This window comes from Apodemus sylvaticus, chromosome 12 (genome assembly GCF_947179515.1).
Source record: "Apodemus sylvaticus chromosome 12, mApoSyl1.1, whole genome shotgun sequence".
NCBI classification, from domain to species: domain Eukaryota; kingdom Metazoa; phylum Chordata; class Mammalia; order Rodentia; family Muridae; genus Apodemus; species Apodemus sylvaticus.
Window position 1 is genome coordinate 68,139,681 of NC_067483.1, and position 18,824 is coordinate 68,158,504.

General features: G+C 38.6%; 1 protein-coding gene across 9 annotated transcripts in view; it reads right to left on the reverse strand.

The window, feature by feature from the left end:
* Rabgap1l (RAB GTPase activating protein 1 like) overlaps positions 1 to 18,824 on the reverse strand; it is a 622,756-nt gene that overhangs the window by 596,719 nt on the left and 7,213 nt on the right. For 2 of the 9 annotated variants that reach the window (XM_052199897.1, XM_052199892.1), the window contains exon 2: positions 11,219 to 11,293. The exons of 6 other annotated variants lie outside the window; for them this stretch is intronic. The gene's annotated coding sequence lies outside the window, so the exon portion shown is untranslated. Of the gene's footprint in view, positions 1 to 11,218; positions 11,294 to 12,740; positions 12,820 to 18,824 lie in introns of all 9 variants that reach the window. One more of the 9 variants, XM_052199895.1, reaches the window with a different exon arrangement.

The following is an 18,824-nucleotide window of genomic DNA, read 5'->3' on the forward strand; positions in this document are numbered from 1 at the left end:
TTGAAATAATCCCATGCCTCCTATCAGATCACTATGGAGTAAAAGTGGTCTTTAATAACAGTAAAATCAACAGAAAGCCCACATACACATGGAAACTGAACAATACTCTACTCAATGATACCTTGGTCAAAGAAGAAATAAAGAAAGAAATCAAAGATTTCTTAGAATTTAATGAAAATGAAGGCACAACATACACAAATCTATGGGACACAATGAAAGCAGTGCTAAGAGGAAAACTCATAGCTTTGAGTGCCTACAAAAAGAAATTCGAGAGAGCATACACTACAAGATTAACAGAACAACTGAAAGCCCTGGAACAAAAACAAGCTAATTCACCCAGGAGGAGAAGAAGACAGGAAATCATCAAACTCAGGGCTGAAATCAATCAAATAGAAACCAAGAGAACCATACAAAGAATCAACAAAACCAAAAGCTGGTTCTTTGAAATAATCAGCAAGATAGATAAACCCTTAGCCAGACTAACCAAAGGGCACAGAGAAAGTATCCAAATTAACAAAATTAGAAATGAAAACGGAGATATTACAAAAGAAACCAAGGAAATTCAAAAAGTCATCAAATTCTACTACAAAAACCTGTACTCAACACAACTGGAGAATCTGGAGGAAATGGACATTTTCTTAAACAGATACCAATTACCAAACTTAAACCAGGATCAAATAGACCATCTAAACAGACCCATAGCCCCTAAAGAAATAGAAGGGGTCATAGATAGGCTTCCGACCAAAAAAAGCACAGGACCAGATGGTTTCAGTGCAGAATTCTATCAGACCTTCAAAGAAGACTTAACACCAATACTCTTCAAACTTTTCCACCAAATAGAAACAGAAGGAACACTACCCAACTCCTTCTTCGAAGCCACTATTACGCTGATACCAAAACCACACAAAGATCCAACTAAGAAAGAGAATTTCAGGCCAATTTCCCTTATGAACATCGATGCAAAAATACTAAATAAAATTCTTGCCCACCGAATCCAAGAACACATAAAAACGATCATCCACCATGATCAAATAGGCTTCATCCCAGGGATGAAGGGTTGGTTCAATATAAGGAAATCCATAAATGCTATCCACTAAATAAACAAACTCAAAGAAAAAAACCACATGATCATTTCATTAGATGCTGAAAAAGCATTTGACAAAATTCAGCATCCTTTCATGCTAAAAGTCTTGGAAAGGACAGGAATTCAAGGCCCATATCTAAACATAGTAAAAGCAATATACAGCAAACCAGTAGCCAACATTAAACTAAATGGAGAGAAACTTGAAGCAATCCCACTAAAATCAGGGACTAGAAAAGGCTGCCCCCTCTCTCCATATCTTTTCAATATAGTTCTTGAACTCCTAGCTAGAGCAATTAGACAACATAAGGAAGCAAAGGGATACAAATTGGAAAGGAAGAAGTCAAACTATCACTATTTGCAGATGATATGATCGGATACTTAAGTGACCCTAAAAACTCTACTAGAGAACTCCTACAGCTGATAAACAACTTCAGCAAAGTGGCTGGCTACAAAATCAACACAAGCAAATCAGTAGCCTTTATATATTCAAAGGATAAGCAGACTGAGAAAGAATTAGGGAAATGACTCCCTTCACAATAGCTACAAACAGCATAAAGTATCTTGAGGTGACTCTAACCAAACAAGTGAAACAACCTATATGACAAGAACTTCAGATCTCTGAAGAAGGAAATCGAAGAAGATCTCAGAAAATGGAAAAATCTTCCATGCTCGTGGATTGGCAGGATTAATATGTCTTGCCAAAGGCAATCTAGAGATTCAATGCTATCCCCATAAAAATCCCAACCCAGTTCTTCATAGAGCTAGAAAGAGCAATTCTCAAATTCATCTGGAATAACAAAAAACCCAGGATAGCTAAAACTATTCTCAACAGTAAAAGAACTTCAGGGGGATTCAGTATCCCAGACTTTAAACTTTACTACAGAGCAATAGTGATAAAAACTGCGTGGTATTGGTACAATATCACGCAAGCGGATCAACGGAATAGGATTGAAGACCCAGAAATGAACCAACACACCTATGGTCACTTGATCTTCAACAAAGGAGCTGAAAGCATCCAGTGGAAAAAAGATAGTTTTTTCAACAAATGGTGCTGGTTCAATTGGAGGTCAGCATGCAGAAGAATTCGAATAGATCCATTCTTATCTCCTTGTACTAAGCTCAACTCCAAATGGATCAAGGACCTCCACATAAAACCTGACACACTGACACTAATAGAAAAGAAACTGGGGAAGACCCTGGAGGACATGGGCACAGGGGGAAAGTTCCTGAATAGAACACCAATAGCTTATGCTCTAAGATCAAGAATTGACAAATGGGACCTCATCAAACTACAAAGCTTCTGTAAGGCAAAGGACACTGTCAAAAGGACAAAACATCAACCAACAGATTGGGAAAGGATCTTCACCAACCCTAAATCCGATGGAGGGCTAATATCTAATATATACAAAGAACTCAAGACGGAAGAACCCAGAGCGAACCAAATAAACCCATTAAAAAGTGGGGTACGGAGCTAAACAAAGAATTTTCACATGAAGAACTTCAGAGGGCTGAGAAACACCTTAAGAAATGTTCAACATCTTTAATTATTAGGGAAATGCAAATCAAAACAACCCTGAGATTTCACCTCACACCAGTCAGAATGGCTAAGGTCAAAAACTCAGGAGACAACAGGTGAGGTGTTGGCGAGGATGTGGAGAAAGAGGATCACTCCTCCACTGCTGGTGGGATTGCAAGATGGTACAACCACTTTGGAAATCAGTCTGGCGGTTCCTCAGAAAACTGGGCATGACACTTCCTGAGGACCCTGTTATACCACTCCTGGGCATATATCCAGAGGATTCTTCAGCATGCAATAAGGACACATGCTCCACTATGTTCATAGCAGCCCTATTTGTAGTAGCCAGAAGCTGGAAAGAACCTAGGTGTCCTTCAATGGAGGAATGGATACAAAAAATGTGGTATATTTACACAATGGAGTACTATTCAGCCATTAGAAACAATGAATTCATGAAATTCTTAGACAAATGGATGGAGATAGAAAACATCACACTAAGTGAGGTAACCCAGTCTCAAAAGATCAATCATGGTATGCACTCACTGATAAGTGGATATTAGCCTAGAAACTTTGAATACCCAAGACATAATCCACAAATTAAATGATGTCCAAAAAGAATGGAGAAGTGGCCCCTGGTTCTGGAAAGACTCAGTGCAAGAGTATACGGGAATTCCAGAACAGGGAAGTGGGAAGGGGTAGATGGAGGAACAGGAGGAGGGAAGAGGGCTTTATTTACATTTGAAATGTAAATAAAAAATATATCAATAAAAAAAAAACTGTAAAACCCCTAGGGTGAAAAAAATTCTTCTACTGACATCGACAACAATGTTGATGGCTAATAGAACTAAAGCTCAGGCAACAAAAGGAGACCTAAACAAGGGGCTACATTAAACTAAAAAACTTCTACCCAACAAATAAAAGGATAGTCTACAGAATATCTGTAAACCAAATATCATACAGGGATTGATATCCAAAATAGTCACGACACACACTAACTTATACCAAAAAAAAGCCAAATTAAAAAATGAAAAATCTAAGCAGACATTTTTTCACAGAACATATAAAAAATAGACAACAGGTATGTATAAAGTTGCATAATATCACTAATCATTATGTAAACATAAAGCAAAACCATAAAAAGATATCATCTCACCATTATTAGAGTAGCTGTATTATCAAAACATCGTTGGTAAAGGTATGGAAAAAAGGGGACCTTTGAGTACTATGGGTAGAATATAAATTGGCAGAGACAGTATAAAAAACAATACAGAAAAAATAAAAAGAGAACCACCGTCAACCTAGGAATCCCTCTCCTGGGTATATAGTCAAGGGACATGAAATGAGAACATCCTAAGGTCTGCGTTCACACATACATTTTAGCATTATTCTCGAAGTAGAAACAGACTAAAGGCATCTATCAATAAATAAATGGATATTTTTTTACAGCGTGTCTTTAGCTGTAAGACAGAGAAAATCTCAAACCAGGAAACCTCTTCCCAATAGCTAGCTTTCATAGTGTTAGAAGGTACTATGGAGGCTGCTGTGCAAGAAAAGACATCTGTGATCTCAGCTGGCAACAGACTCTATATCCTATAATACTGACCTACTAGGAAAATCCCCACTGCTACAATAGAGGCCTGACTATTTCAGGTACATAACTGATTTCTGACTAGATTTGAGGTCTACTCCATAGAAGTAAATTTCATCTCTTGTACTGAAATTCTACTCAAAAGCCCATGGCTGAGGAGATCATACCCTAGGGTAAAGCCTGATATTGTTATAATCCTAAATGGTCATGTTATCAAATCACCTTAATTTTTATGTTTATGCTCATAGATGGACCTGTGCTGCTCTTACCCTTGGTCAGAGGAGTGTTTTCTTTGCAACTATCAGCAATCAATGCAGAGATGCTGGGCTGACTAGTTCTTATGTCAACATGACACAAAGCTATAGTCATCTGAGACGAGTGACCCTCAACTAAGAAAACACCTCCATAAGATCCCAGTATAGGTAAAAAAAAAAAAAAAAAAGGGCATTTTCTTAGTGATTATGTGGGACAACCAGCCTACCTCTGAGCTGATGGTCCTGGGTTCTATAAGAAAGCCATGAGGAGCAAGCCAATAAGCACCACTCCTCCATGGCCTCTGCATCAGTCCCCGCCTCCAAGTTCCTTCCTTGTTTGATATCCTGACCTACACGCTTTCTACAATGAACTATGTGCTAGCTAGTTTTATGTCAGTTTGACACAAACTGTACAGTCATCTGAGAGAAGGGAACCTCAATACTTCCATAAGATAGGGTTGCAGGCAAGCCTGTGGGGCATTTTATTTATAAGTAATTGATGTGGGAGGCCCCAAAGGAAATAGACTGAGAAAGACAGAGAGAGCAAGCTAGTAAGCAGTATTCCTCCGTGGCCTCTGCATCAGCTCCTGCCTCCAACTTCCTACCCTGTTTAAGTTCCTGTCCTGACTTTCTTCACTAATGAACAGTGGTGTCGATCTATAAGCCAAATGAACCCTTTCCTCCCCAACTTGCTTTTACTCATGGTGTTTCATCACAGCAAAAGTAACCCTGACCACAACAAGCTGTTGTGGAAGTATAAATAAAACAGATCTTCTTCCCCTAGCTATGATCACAGTGTTTCATTTCAGCAACAGAAACCCTAACTAACCCAGATTCAAAATTGGTCAAAATACTGAGAATAAGAGGCTGAGGACTCAGCCCTAAATGGGAAGGTATAACACCTCCCTGCACCCTATCCCACAAAGACTTAAGAAGCTGCATAGAAGAGGAGGTAAAAAGACTGTAAGTCCCAGAGGATGAGGAAGAATGCAGTGAAATGCTGTCTTTTGGAGAAATCATGATGTCAACTTCATAAACTCCAACATCTGTTCATTACATGAACAAAATCAAACAAGTTCAAATCAAGCATTAATGGAGGTGGTATTCTTCAGACCTTAACCCTTAATGAGGTACTACCAGCTTCAGATTAACTACCAGATTAGTTGCTGGAGAGAAAAATCTTTCTTTCTTCCTTTTTTTTTTTTTTGAGTATATTAACATTGGTAGGTCTCCCATGAGGTGATGACCTCATACCTGTGTACATATTGGAAAGAGTAATTCAACTTTGGAGGAAATATAAAGTTTGAGGAGACATACTAGAAAGGGTATGGAAGAAACAGAAAAAGGGAGATGGGGGTAAGTATGATATTTCATTGTATATATGTATAAAATTCTCAAAAATAAGAAAATTAGAATTTAAAAATAACTAAATGATTAAACTATTGCTAAATACATCACATACCTTGGCTTCATGACATACAGAAATTCAACTGAACTGGAAAGTTTTGTGCCTACATATGAAGGCCACTGGAGGTCAAAGTCCATCCAAGTCTTCCCCAGCCATGAACCCTATAAATTACAATATCAACCTGCCAGGAAATAAAATATGCTCACGGGCTGATGAGATAGCACTGGAAGAGCACTGGCTGCTCTTCCAGAGGTCCTGAGTTCAATTCCCAGCAACCACATGGTGGCTCACAACCATCTATAGGGGGATATGATGCCCTCTTCAGGCAGGCAGATGAATATGTAGAGCACTCATACATTATAAATAAAGTTTAAATAAATAAATAAAGTATGTTCATCTTTCCAATAGTGGCATGAAAGACATGGGGATAACCAACTACTCACCAGTTGGAGTTGAGGCCTGCTCCAAAGAAGGGAATTTATGCCTAACAACTGTAAACACCAATCAAAATCCCATAATGAGGGATGTCACAGACCTTAGCAGATAACTTCATGCAGTATTTAAAATCTTTTTTTTTTTTTTTTTTTTTTTTTTTTGGTTTTTCGAGACAGGGTTTCTCTGTGTAGCCCTGGCTATCCTGGAGCTCACTCTGTAGACTTTCGAACTCAGAAATCCGCCCGCCTCTGCCTCCCAAGTGCTGGGATTAAAGGCGTGTGCCACCACTGCCTGGCTGTATTTAAAATCTTTTTTTTATATTCGTTATATTTTTTATTTACATTTCAAATGATTTTCCTTTTCTGGCTCCCCACTCCACGAAAGTCCCATAAGCCCTCTTCCCTCCCCCTATTCCTCCATCCATGCCTTCCCCCTTCCCTGTTCTGGTATTCCCCTATACTGTTGCACTGAGTCTTTCCAGAACCAGGGGCCACTCCTCCATTCCTCTTGGGCATCATTTAATATGTGGATTATATCTTGTGTATTCCACATTTCTAGGCTAATATCCACTTATCAGTGAGTGCATACCATGATTGATCTTTTGAGACTGGGTTACCTCACTTAGTATGATGTTCTCCAGCTCCATCCATTTGTCTAAGAATTTCATGAATTCATTGTTTCTGATGGCTGAATAGTACTCCACTGTGTAAATATACCACATTTTTTTTATCCATTCCTCCGTTGAGGGACACCTGGGTTCTTTCCAGCTTCTGGCTATTACAAACAGGGCTACTATGAACATAGTGGAGCATGTGTCCTTATTGCATGCCAGGGAATCCTCTGGGTATATGCCCAGGAGTGGAATAGCAGGGACCTCCGGAAGTGTCATGCCCAGATTTCTGAGGAACTGCCAGACTGATTTCCAAAGTGGTTGTACCATCTTGCAATCCCACCAGCAGTGGAGGAGTGTTCTTCTATCTCCACATCCTTGCCAACACCTGCTGTGTCCTGAGGGGTTTTTTTTTTTTTTTTTTGCATTTTTTTATTTCATTCGATATATTTTTTATTTACATTTCAAATTATTTCCTCTTTTCTGGTCCCCCACTCCCTGAAAGTCACATAAGCCCCCTTCCCTCCCCCTATTCTCCCATCCACCCCTTCCCACTTCCCTGTTCTGGTTTTGCCTTATACTGCTACACTGAGTCTTTCCAGAACCAGTGGCCACTCCTCTGTTCTTCTTGTACCTCATTTGATGTGTGGATTATGTTTTGGGTATTCCAGTTTTCCAGGCTAATATCCACTTATTAGTGAGTGCATACCATGATTTTAGTGGGATTGCTTCAAGTTTCTCTCTATTTAGTTTGATGATGGCTACCGGTTTGCTGTATATTGCTTTTACTATGTTTAGGTATGGGCCTTGAATTCCTGTTCTTTCCAACATACCCAAATCTTTGGGACACAATAAAAGCAGTGCTAAGAGGAAAACTCATAGCCCTGAGTGCCTCCAAAAAGAAAATGGAGAGAGCATACACTAGCAGCTTAACGACACACCTGAAAGCCCTGGAACAAAAAGAAGCCAATTCACCCAGGAGGAGTAGAAGACAGGAAATCATCAAACTCAGGGCTGAAATCAGTCAAGTGGAAACAAAGAGAACCATACAAAAAAATCAATGAATCCAGGAGTTGGTTTTTTGAGAAAATCAACAAGAAACAAAGACCCTTGGCCAGACTGACCAAAGGGCAGAGACAAAGTATCCAAATTAACAAAATTAGAAATGAAAAGGGAGATATAACAATAGAAACTGAGGAAATTCAAAAAATCATCAGATCCTACTACAAAAGCCTATACTCAACACAACTGGAGAATCTGGAAGAAATGGACAATTTCCTAGGCAGATACCAAATACCAAAATTAAATCAGGAATAAATAGATCATCTAAACAGTCGCATAACCCCTAAAGAAATAGAAGGGGTCATAGAAAGCCTTCCAACCAAAAAAGGCACAGGACCAGATAGCTTCAGTGCAGAATTCTATCAGACCTTCAAAGAAGACCTAACACCAATACTCTTCAAACTATTCCACAAAACAGAAACAGAAGAAACACTACCCAATTCCTTCTATGAAGCCACAATTACGCTGATACCAAAACCACACAAAGATCCAACAAAGAAAGAAAACTTCAGACCAATTTCCCTTATGAACATCGATGCAAAAATACTCAAAATTCTTGCCAACTGAATTCAAGAACACATAAAAACAATCATCCACCATGATCAAGTTGCTTTATTCCAGGGATGCAGGGTTGGTTCAATATATGGAAATCCATCAATGCAATCCACTACATAAACAAACTCAAAGAAAAAAACCACATGGTCATTTCATTGGATGCTGAAAAAGCATTTGACAAAATTCAGCATCCTTTCATGCTAAAAGTCTTGGAGAGAACAGGAATTCAAGGCCCATACCTAAACATAGTAAAAGCAATATACAGCAAACCGGTAGCCAGCATCAAATTAAATAGAGAGAAATTTGAAGCAATCCCACTAAAATCAGGGACTAGACAGGGCTGCCCCCTTTCTCCTTTTCAATATTGTACTTGAAGTACTAGCTCGGGCAATTAGACAACATAAGGAGGTCAAAGGGATACAAATTGGAAAGGAAGAAGTCAAACTATCATTATTTGCAGATGATATGATAGTCTACCTAAGTGACCCAAAAAACTCCACTAGAGAACTCCTACAGCTGATAAACAACTTCAGCAAAGTGGCTGGTTATAAAATCAACTCAAGCAAATCAGTAGGCTTTCTATACTCAAAGGATAAGCAGGCTGAGAAAGAAATTAGGGAAATGACACCCTTCACAATAGCCACAAACCTTGTACCAAGTACCTTGGAGTGATTCTTACCAAACATGTGAAAGATCTGTATGACAAGAACTTCAAGACTCTGAAGAAGGAAATGGAAGAAGACCTCAAAAAATGGAAAAACCTCCCATGCTCATGGATCGGCAGGATTAATATAGTTAAAATGACCATTTTGCTAAAAGCAATATACAAATTCAACACAATACCCATCAAAATCCCAACTCAATTCTTCATAGAGTTAGAAAGAGCAATTCTCAAATTCATCTGGAATAACAAAAAACCCAGGATAGCTAAAACTATTCTCAACAACAAAAGAAATTCTGGGGGAATCAGTATCCCTGACCTCAAGCAATACTACCGAGCAATAGTGTTAAAAACTGCATGGTATTGGTACAGTGACAGGCAGGAGGATCAATGGAACCAGATTGAAGATCCAGAAATGAACCCACACACCTATGGCCACTTGATCCTTGACAAAGGGGCTGAAAACATCCAATGGAAAAAAGATAGCCTTTTCAACAAATGGTGCTGGTTCAACTGGAGGTCAGCATGCAGAAGAATGTTAATTGATCCATCCTTGTCTCCTTGTACTAAGCTCAAATCCAAATGGATCAAGGACCTCCATATAAAGCCAGACACTCTGAAGCTAATAGAAAAGAAACTGGGGAAGACCCTTGAGGACATTGGTACAGGGGGAAAGTTCCTGAACAGAACACCAATAGCATATGCTCTAAGATCAAGAATTGACAAATGGGACCTCATAAAATTACAAAGTTTCTGTAAAGCAAAGGACACCATCAAAAGGACAAATCGGCAACCAACAAATTGGGAAAAGATCTTCACCAACCCTACATCAGATAGAGGGCTAATATCCAATATATACAAAGAACTCAAGAAGTTAGACCCCAGAAAATCAAATAACCCTATTAAAAAAAGGGGTACAGAGTTAAACAAAGAATTCTCACCTGAAGAACTTCAGATGGTGGAGAAACATCTTAAAAAATGCTCAACTTTATTAGTCATCAGGGAAATGCAAATCAAAACAACCCTGAGATTTCACCTTACACCAGTCAGAATGGCTAAGATTAAAAACTCAGGAGACAGCAGGTGTTGGCGAGGATGTGGAGAAAGAGGAACACCCCTCCACTGCTGGTGGGGTTGCAAATTAGTACAACCACTCTGGAAATCAGTCTGGCGGTTCCTCAGAAAACTGGGCACGTCACTTCCGAAAGATCCTGTATTTAAAATCTTAATCACACTGTACTATAATTGCTGTACAGAGATGCCATGACCCCAGCAAGTCTTATCTTAAGAAAACAAAAGAACAAAAAAGACTTGCAGTTTCCATACCACCATGACATGGGAGCATGGCAACAAGGAGCATGGTGCTGGAGAAGTAACTAAGCAGAGAGAGACACTGGGCTTGTCATGAGCTTTCGAAACCTCAAAGCCCGCCCCCCCAGCAAAACACTTCCTCCAACAAAACCACACCTCCTAATTCTAATGCTTTCAAATAGTGCAACTCCCTGGTGATTAAGCATTCAAATCTATGAGCCTATTCAAACCACCACATTTACTTATATTAACATAGGATCAAACGTTCTTCTACATATTTTTTAATAACTATTTTTATTTTATGTATATGAATACACTGTAGCTGTATTCAGACACACCAGAAGAGGGCATCGGATCCCATTACAGGTGGTTGTAAGCCACCATGTGGTTGCTGGGGATTGAACTCAGGACCTCTGGAAGAGCAGTCAGTGTTCTTAAACTGCTGGGCCATCTCTCCAGCCCTCTTCTTACGTACATTTATACTAAAAAACAAATGCTACTCTAAGACTTGATCAGAGAAGCCTCTCTTTCTAAGTGAACAGTGGTAAATGCATAAACTTAAGAGCTGTACAAAGTGCTAAGATTAAGTAAAGGTTGAGGACTTAGCCATCAACTGAGGTTACATTTTACCCTCTCAAGATGAACAACAGGAAGAGGGGTGTTCTAATTTGCTTTCCACTGTTGTGATAAAACACTGACCAAAAGCAACTTCTGGAGAAAAGAGTTTATCTCACCTCACAGGCTACATTCCGGTAGCTACATTCTGGTAGGTCACTGCGGTAAGTCACAGCAGGTACTCGAGGCAGGAACTGGGAGGCAGGAGTTAAAGCAGAACAATAGAGGAGTACTGTTTACTAGCTTGTTTTTCATGCTTGCTCAGCCTGCTTTCTTATATAACCCAGAACCACCTGCCCAGAGGGTGGCACCACTCACCAATAGGCTGGGTATTCCCATATCAATCACAAATCAAAAAAAAAAAAAAAAATGCCCCCCAGGACAATCTGATTAAGGAAAATTCATTCTCAGTTGAGTCTAGTTTGTGTCAAGTTGGTAAAAACTAATCAATAGAAGAGAGTAGAAAGAACATAAAGGCAAGAACACAAGAAGTTGCTTCAATAACTGGCCTCTAAGAAGCTCTCCCCAGCAGCTTACTGAAAACAGATGCAGAGACCAACAACCAAATATTGGACAGAGCTTGGGGACTCTCATGGAAGAACAGGAGGAAGGACTGAGGGCCCCAAGGGGATAGGAACTCCACTGAAGACCAACAGAATCAACTAACCTGGAGACTCTCAGAGAAACACCAACCAAAGAACATACAAGGGCTCGACCTAGGCCTCCCCACTCATATATAGCAGATGTGCTGTTCAGTCTTCATGTGGGTCCCAATAACTGGAGAGGGCTGTCCCTAAAGCTGTTTGTGGACCCTGTTATACTGTGTGTAAGCCAAGGTGGGGGTGATATCCAGGGGGCATCTCCAACCTCTCAGAGGAGAAGGGGAGGGGGTTGAAAAGAGGAGTTGTGTGAGGGGGGACCAGGAAGGAGGAAGCGATCAGGATGCAAAGTAAATAAATAAATAAATAAATAAACAGGAAAAAAAAGAAAGAAAATCAGAATGTAGTCCTTTCAAATAAAAACAAAAGAAGCTGCTTCAAAATGATAATTTCTAAGCAAAATACAGCCAATAGATTCATGATTTCAGGGCAAATCTGGGTTGCTACAGTAAGTCTGCACAAGGTACTGACAGCAGCCAGCCATGGACAGAGAATAGAAACAGGGCACCCTATGCCTTAGTGCTGAACTATTTGTTAATGACAGAGTTGTGGGAAAGGGGAGACATTGTGTTCTGTTGAATATCCACTGATGACCCCAACAGATTCCAATCAACCCAAGTCTATGGTCACACAGACAGCTTTGGCTAAACTGAATCAAAAACCAAAAGTCATAAATTGGGAAAAAGGACTGATAAGGGGTAAGGATGATAAAAAATATGGGGGAGAAAAGAGAGGGTAGGGGAGATAATAATCACAGTGGTGTGTGTGTGTGTGTGTGTGTGTGTGTGTGTGTGTGTGTAACTGCCCCAAGAACCAATTTAATAAAAAAAAAAGGTATCTGAAAAAACTGTACACACACACACACACACACCACTAAATATTAACAGGAACCCTTTCCTCCTCGAGCCACACTCAGGATGCAATAGGCAGCTTTGAGCCAAGTTAGTGTTGCTGTCACCTCTGTCAGGTGTCTAGATCTTACCTAGATCTTATCGAACACAAAGCCTCTGAAAGGAGCCTAGAGACTTCCAACAGCACATGCCTGGAGGTGAAGAAGGTACCTGTAGGGAGAAGGCACCAATGATGATCTCACTGGTAGAAATGCCTCCACTGAAGGTCCTGGGGCCCAAAGTACAATAATCACTGGTAACGATATTATCAGGAACCAGATTCACAAAAGAAGCCTATGAGATATTTATCAAAGATTACATGAAGCCAATCAAAGACAAATGGGAAGAAAAAACAAACTCTTTTATGCCAGAGATTGCAGAACAAATCAAGTACTTCTCTACTAATCTCAGAAACTACCAGTTCCTTGATGAAAACATAAATCCACTTAAATGGCACAGCTATTAGACTGGATTACCAGGAGTCATGCTCATATGTGATTTTCTTTGAGGACTGCTTAGAAACAGGAAAACATTAACCAATTTTACAATCACTTTCAATCTATCACTTGTCATCATAAGTGGCTGCTGCTTGTCAATCCACACAAAATCAACATCATGTGACTGATGTCATTTTCAGCTCTTCATCTATTCTGACCTTATTTATCTAAAGTAGAGATTGCTAGAATTGCTTTAAGAAAACAAAGAGGGCTGGAGAGATGGCTCAGAGGTTAAGAGCACTGATTGTTCTTCCAGAGATGCTGAGTTCAATTCCCAGCAACCACATGGTGGCTCACAACCATCTGTAATAAGATCTGATGCCCTCTTCTGGTGTGTCTGAAGACAGCAACAATGTATTCATATATATTAAATATATATATATTAAAAAAAGAAAGAAAGAAAAGAAAACAAAGAGTCTAGCTGAAGATATGGCTCAGTGGTTAAGAGCACTGACTGGTCTTTCAGAGGTCCTGAGTTCAATTCCCAGCAATCTCATAGCAGCTCACAAGCACCTGTGATGGGATCAGATTCCCTTTTCTGGAGTGTCTGAAGACAGCTACAGTGTACTCAGATAAATATAAGATTTTTAAATGAATCTTAAAAAAAAGAAAACAAAAAGTCATGGAGGTTGTCTAACAATAAAAAGTGTAATTAGACACACACACAAAGAAGAGATTGATGAGAAAAAAATCTTATAGGTCACCTAATATCCTCTTCATTGCAATTCAAAATACTACAAATCATTTAACCCATGTTTCTTATATATGCTTTTATATTTCTTTCTTCCTCTATAGTTTAATAATACATCATCTACACAAACAAAAAATATGTCTCCTACTTCTCAGATAATAGTCATTCAAGTTTTCATCTGTTATCCTATGGTACCACTACTGATTAATAATTACAACTTAGCAACACAATGAAAGATTTCAGACATGGCCTAATAACATGAATATACCATGTCTGTTCTTTTGTAGATCATGGCTTTTTTGATTATCATGAACACATGTAACAGAGTTGTTGAGAATCACTACAGGACAAGTCTAGGAGCAAGAAAGCTCTATAGAGATTTGTACAATAGTAGGTAAGTAGCTAGATTTCTGTAAGATCACTTTCTCTTCTGCAAACTAGCAATATTTAACAGCTCCTACTTCATATATTTACTTATAAGATGGCTCAGAGGTTAGGAGCATTTATTGGTTTTGCAGAAAACCTGGCTGTGGTTCCCAGCACCCACATGGATGCTCACAAACCATCTATATAATTCCATATCTGGAGGATCTGACACCCTCTTCTGACCTCTGTTGGCACCACACACACACACAAGGTATGCATACATACATGCAGAAAAAAACATTCATACTCAAAAATAAATAAAAGAAAAAAGATTAGTTATATAATGTATAGTATCTTATATAATAACTACCCTGATATAAATAATACTGGCTTGTTATTTTTATATACAGAAGAACAAAAAAGAAACATTGACCTTTGCTTTACTTTGTTCTTTTAGGACATGGTCTTTTAATGTGGCCCTAGCTAGCCTAGAACTCACTCTACAGATTATGTTATCCAATTCTCTTGCTTCTGCCTCCCAAGTGCTAGGTTTGAAAACATCTGCTATGACACCTATCAATAAAGGGTGCTATTTTTACCTTTTTTCAGAACAAAACCAAAAAGCTGAAAAACTGCTAAAGTTTAAAAAAAAAAAAAAACACTCAATGGAACAAAGCACAAAAGGGTAATGAAATTCATTCTAAAAAAGAGCAATCAACATATTAACAATCCCATTTCTATAAGCTATAGTTAGATTATCCTTTTATCTTCAAATGGTAAAGATGGTAAATTTATTGTTCAAAATACCAAATGCACCAAGAGAAATATGTTTTATATATCAAAACTAATGACAATGCTGACAAGAAATGGACATTTCAGAACTTTAAAGGAAAACTAAGATGCCTAGAGTCAATGAAAACTAAGCTATATAACTCATGCAGAGTTTCTTTAAAATCACTAGTTATTAGCAAATGTTTTGTAACCAAAAGCAATGTGGGAGGGCAGAGCCAAAGGAACCCCACAGAAGATGGGGAGAATGGATTGTAGAAGCCAGAGGGGTCAAGGACATCACAAGATCATGGCACACAGAATCAACTTAGCAGGGCTCATCGGCTTATAGAAACTGAAGTAACAAACACAGACCCTGTGAGGGTCTGAGCTAGGTCCTCTGCATATATCTTATGGTTGTGTAGCTTAATGTTCTTGTGGGACTCCCAACTATGGGAGTGAGTTGTGTCTCAGTCTTTTGCCTGTGCTTAGGACCCTTTTCCTCCTACTGGGATGGCATATTCAGCCATGATATAAGAGTTTGTGCCCAGGCTAACTGTATCTTGTTAGGCCATGTTCGGCAGCTATCTCTAAGAGGCCTGGTGGTGGTGGTGGTGGCGGTGGTGGCGGCAGTGGCAGTGGTGGTGGTGGTTTAAGAGAAACAGAGGAGTTGATTTGGAGGAGAAAGGAGGTGCATGAAGGGCCTGGGAGGAGAGGAAGAAGAGAAAACTATAATGGGGATATAAGGCATGTCAGAAGAATAAAAGTTTAAAAAGAAAAGGCAATGTGTAGAGAAAAAAATTTATTTTACCCTACAAATTACAGCCTATCATGGAGGGAAATCAAAGGAAAATCTTAAAGCAGAAGCCATGGAGGAAAATTGATTACTGGCTTGCTCTCTCACTTAGGCTCAACCAGCTTTCTTATGCAACCCAGGACCACATGCACAAGGGTTGCACTGCCCACAGTGGACTGGGCCCTCCCATATCAATCATTAATCAAGAAAATGGCCACCAGCCAATCTTAAAGCCCAGGTGACTAGCTTGTGTCTAGTTAACAATAAAAACTAACCAGTATAACAAATAAGTGAACTAAGATTTAAATAATAATATCCAATTCTATTTTTCCATCGACCTGGCTAAGAAGCTAATGTTAGCCTAATTCTCCATAGAAGGTTTGCTTATCATCATTTTGGCTAAGATCAAGTGTAGTGTTAAGGTATGACAGTGTGAAAGGTTGAAGAAAAGAAGACATTGTCTAAATTACTCTTCATTGTCACTTGATAATGTTTCTTTCCAACTGATCAAAAGCAAAGCAAAATACTATTCTAAGCATGACTAGTGAAAGTGAGACAAATATGACAGGGATTTAAAATGAGAGACTATATATCTTTCCATGAGAAAAGATTGATGAAGTCTGTTCCAAATAGCTGCTAAGTCACTAAATAACTCTAAACAAACCTCAGCATTCACACTGTCTGCCAATATATGAATAGGTTCTAGCCAATAGTTGATTTTTCATTAATTTATGAATATAATATAATCACAGCATACCAAGAAAATAAAATACTCAGTTACAGAGAAATAAACAAACTAACACAACACGGAGCCAAGAGTCATGGTATACACCTGTAACCCCACACACAAGAGGCTAAGGCCAGTTTGGCCTGTAGAGTAAGACCCTGTTAACATAATATAACATGTTAATATGTATTATAACATATTATACACACACATATATATACATGTATGCTTAAATGCATCTAGTAATCATTCTCAGAACCATTTACATTTTTTTAAAAGTTCTTAACAGAGGGCCTCAAAATGGCAAAGACATATTAAAGTATACAATAAACATTCTACAACATAGCTTATCAAAAGTTGGGGTTTTACGTCTTTTAAACCTTAAAATTGAAAACCACATATCTGAATGTTTTTATAAAAATTGTGTTTGTTGTTTGTATAACATGTAAAAGTAAGTCTGAAGTGTGGATATAATGACATATATATGTGCACATGAGAGATGACATTGGAAAATGTTTCACTGACATATGAATGAATTCTACTTTCCTTGTAAAATGTGTTTCTTCTCCAGGAGTTTGGCATTCAGAAACTCCTCTCAGGCTTTATCTTACTTTCATATAATAGTCTTTAAGTAGCCAAACCAATTATTTTTAGCCATCTACCAAGAAACCCATATTTTCATCACAAATTCCAACAACTAATATCACATGCACACCCTTAGAACTGATTGCATTGCTTAAGATTAACATAATATTTTATATTTAAAAAGGAGTATGGTGAAATTTTTAAGGCATTTTAAGAATCTCTATTAATAAGATCTATTATGTCTCATAAAGAGAAAAAAACTGTGGTTACTTAAGTAGCTACTCAGTTTATATGAAGGATGCTGGTGTGCTGCATCTAAACTCTCACTGCACTTTTTCGGGTGTGCTGTCTACTATGTAGAACAGTTCATGAGACTGCTGCAACAGTCTAAAATGACATGACAAAGTAGTTAACACATCAGAAGCTTAAGTAAATGAGAAAAACAGTTTAGCAATGACACGATTCATATTTACTTTGGAAGCACAGTTCATCCCCAAAACACTTGTGTTTTACCAACCAAGTAGTTATTTACTATAGCAACTTCATTACCAAGATTTCCAAAATTTTCCACACATTTCAGTGCTGAGCTATCGAAGTCTGTGTGTGTGCTGTTACCTAGGCAACATTAAAGAGGACTTTTAACTTTACAAAACTGGAGGGTCAAAGAAAAGGAACCCTCCTTCAAACTGTGCAGGATTTTAGTTAGAAGCCTAAGTGTGAAATCAGCAGACAGAAAAGATTGAGAACTGCCCCCCAGGGTTTCAGTCTGATAAACAAACAGAACTTGCTGCCATTTCTCTTCATTTCTAGCCACCAGTGTCCTTGCAGAACAACATACATTCCAAACAGACTTCAAAGCATGATCAATCATACTAGCTGTCAAATAATACTAAAATCCAAGAAAGCTTTTGGGGTTAAGAGTCAATCCCTAAGGTCTGAGAGATGATTCAGTGGGTAATATGTATGCTATAAAAACATGAGGTCCCCAGTACCCAAGTAAATGCCAAGCCCATCTATAATCCTAGAGGTCAGAGAGAGAGGCAAGGAAGCAGTGGAACAAGCTGGACAGCTCCACTAGCACAATCACCACACTCTGGGCTCAGGAGACCCTGCCTCAATGCATACAGCAAAACCATCAGGGAAGATACCTGACATCAACCTTTGACTGTTACACACATATACCCACACATCTGAACACATGAAAATACACATATATACATGCACATGTAGACAACACACACACACACACACACCCTTACTCACTCCCCCAAACCCTCACATCTAGATTTAGTATGAAATTTCTACCTTGCTGCCCTAAGTTCTGAAGCTAGTAGCTCAAAACCTACCTTTCTGCCTGAACCAGAACAGCCTCAAAAATGTAAGACCCAGTCATTTAGAAACCACATTCTAGAAGATCTTTGTAGACACAATTATTTCCTGCTCTGGTATAGCCAATTTGATGCTATCTACTGAATTAAGCAAAATGAAAGAAAAACATAATATCTTCTTTAAAACAAAAGATTTTTCTCTTTCCAACATACTGAGAATCAATAAACTCAAGGTTTTTTTTCTCTAACTTACAATTTTTCTCCTCAGCTTTTACCGTAAATATACCTACACTCTCTCAGGGTCATGTTTTTAATCAGGAACATAGCATATAAAGCTTGTTTTATGCTAAGTACTAGATGACTCCAGATATAAAAGATAAATTAAAAAGTAGAAAGAAAAACACCTAGGTTCTTTTTT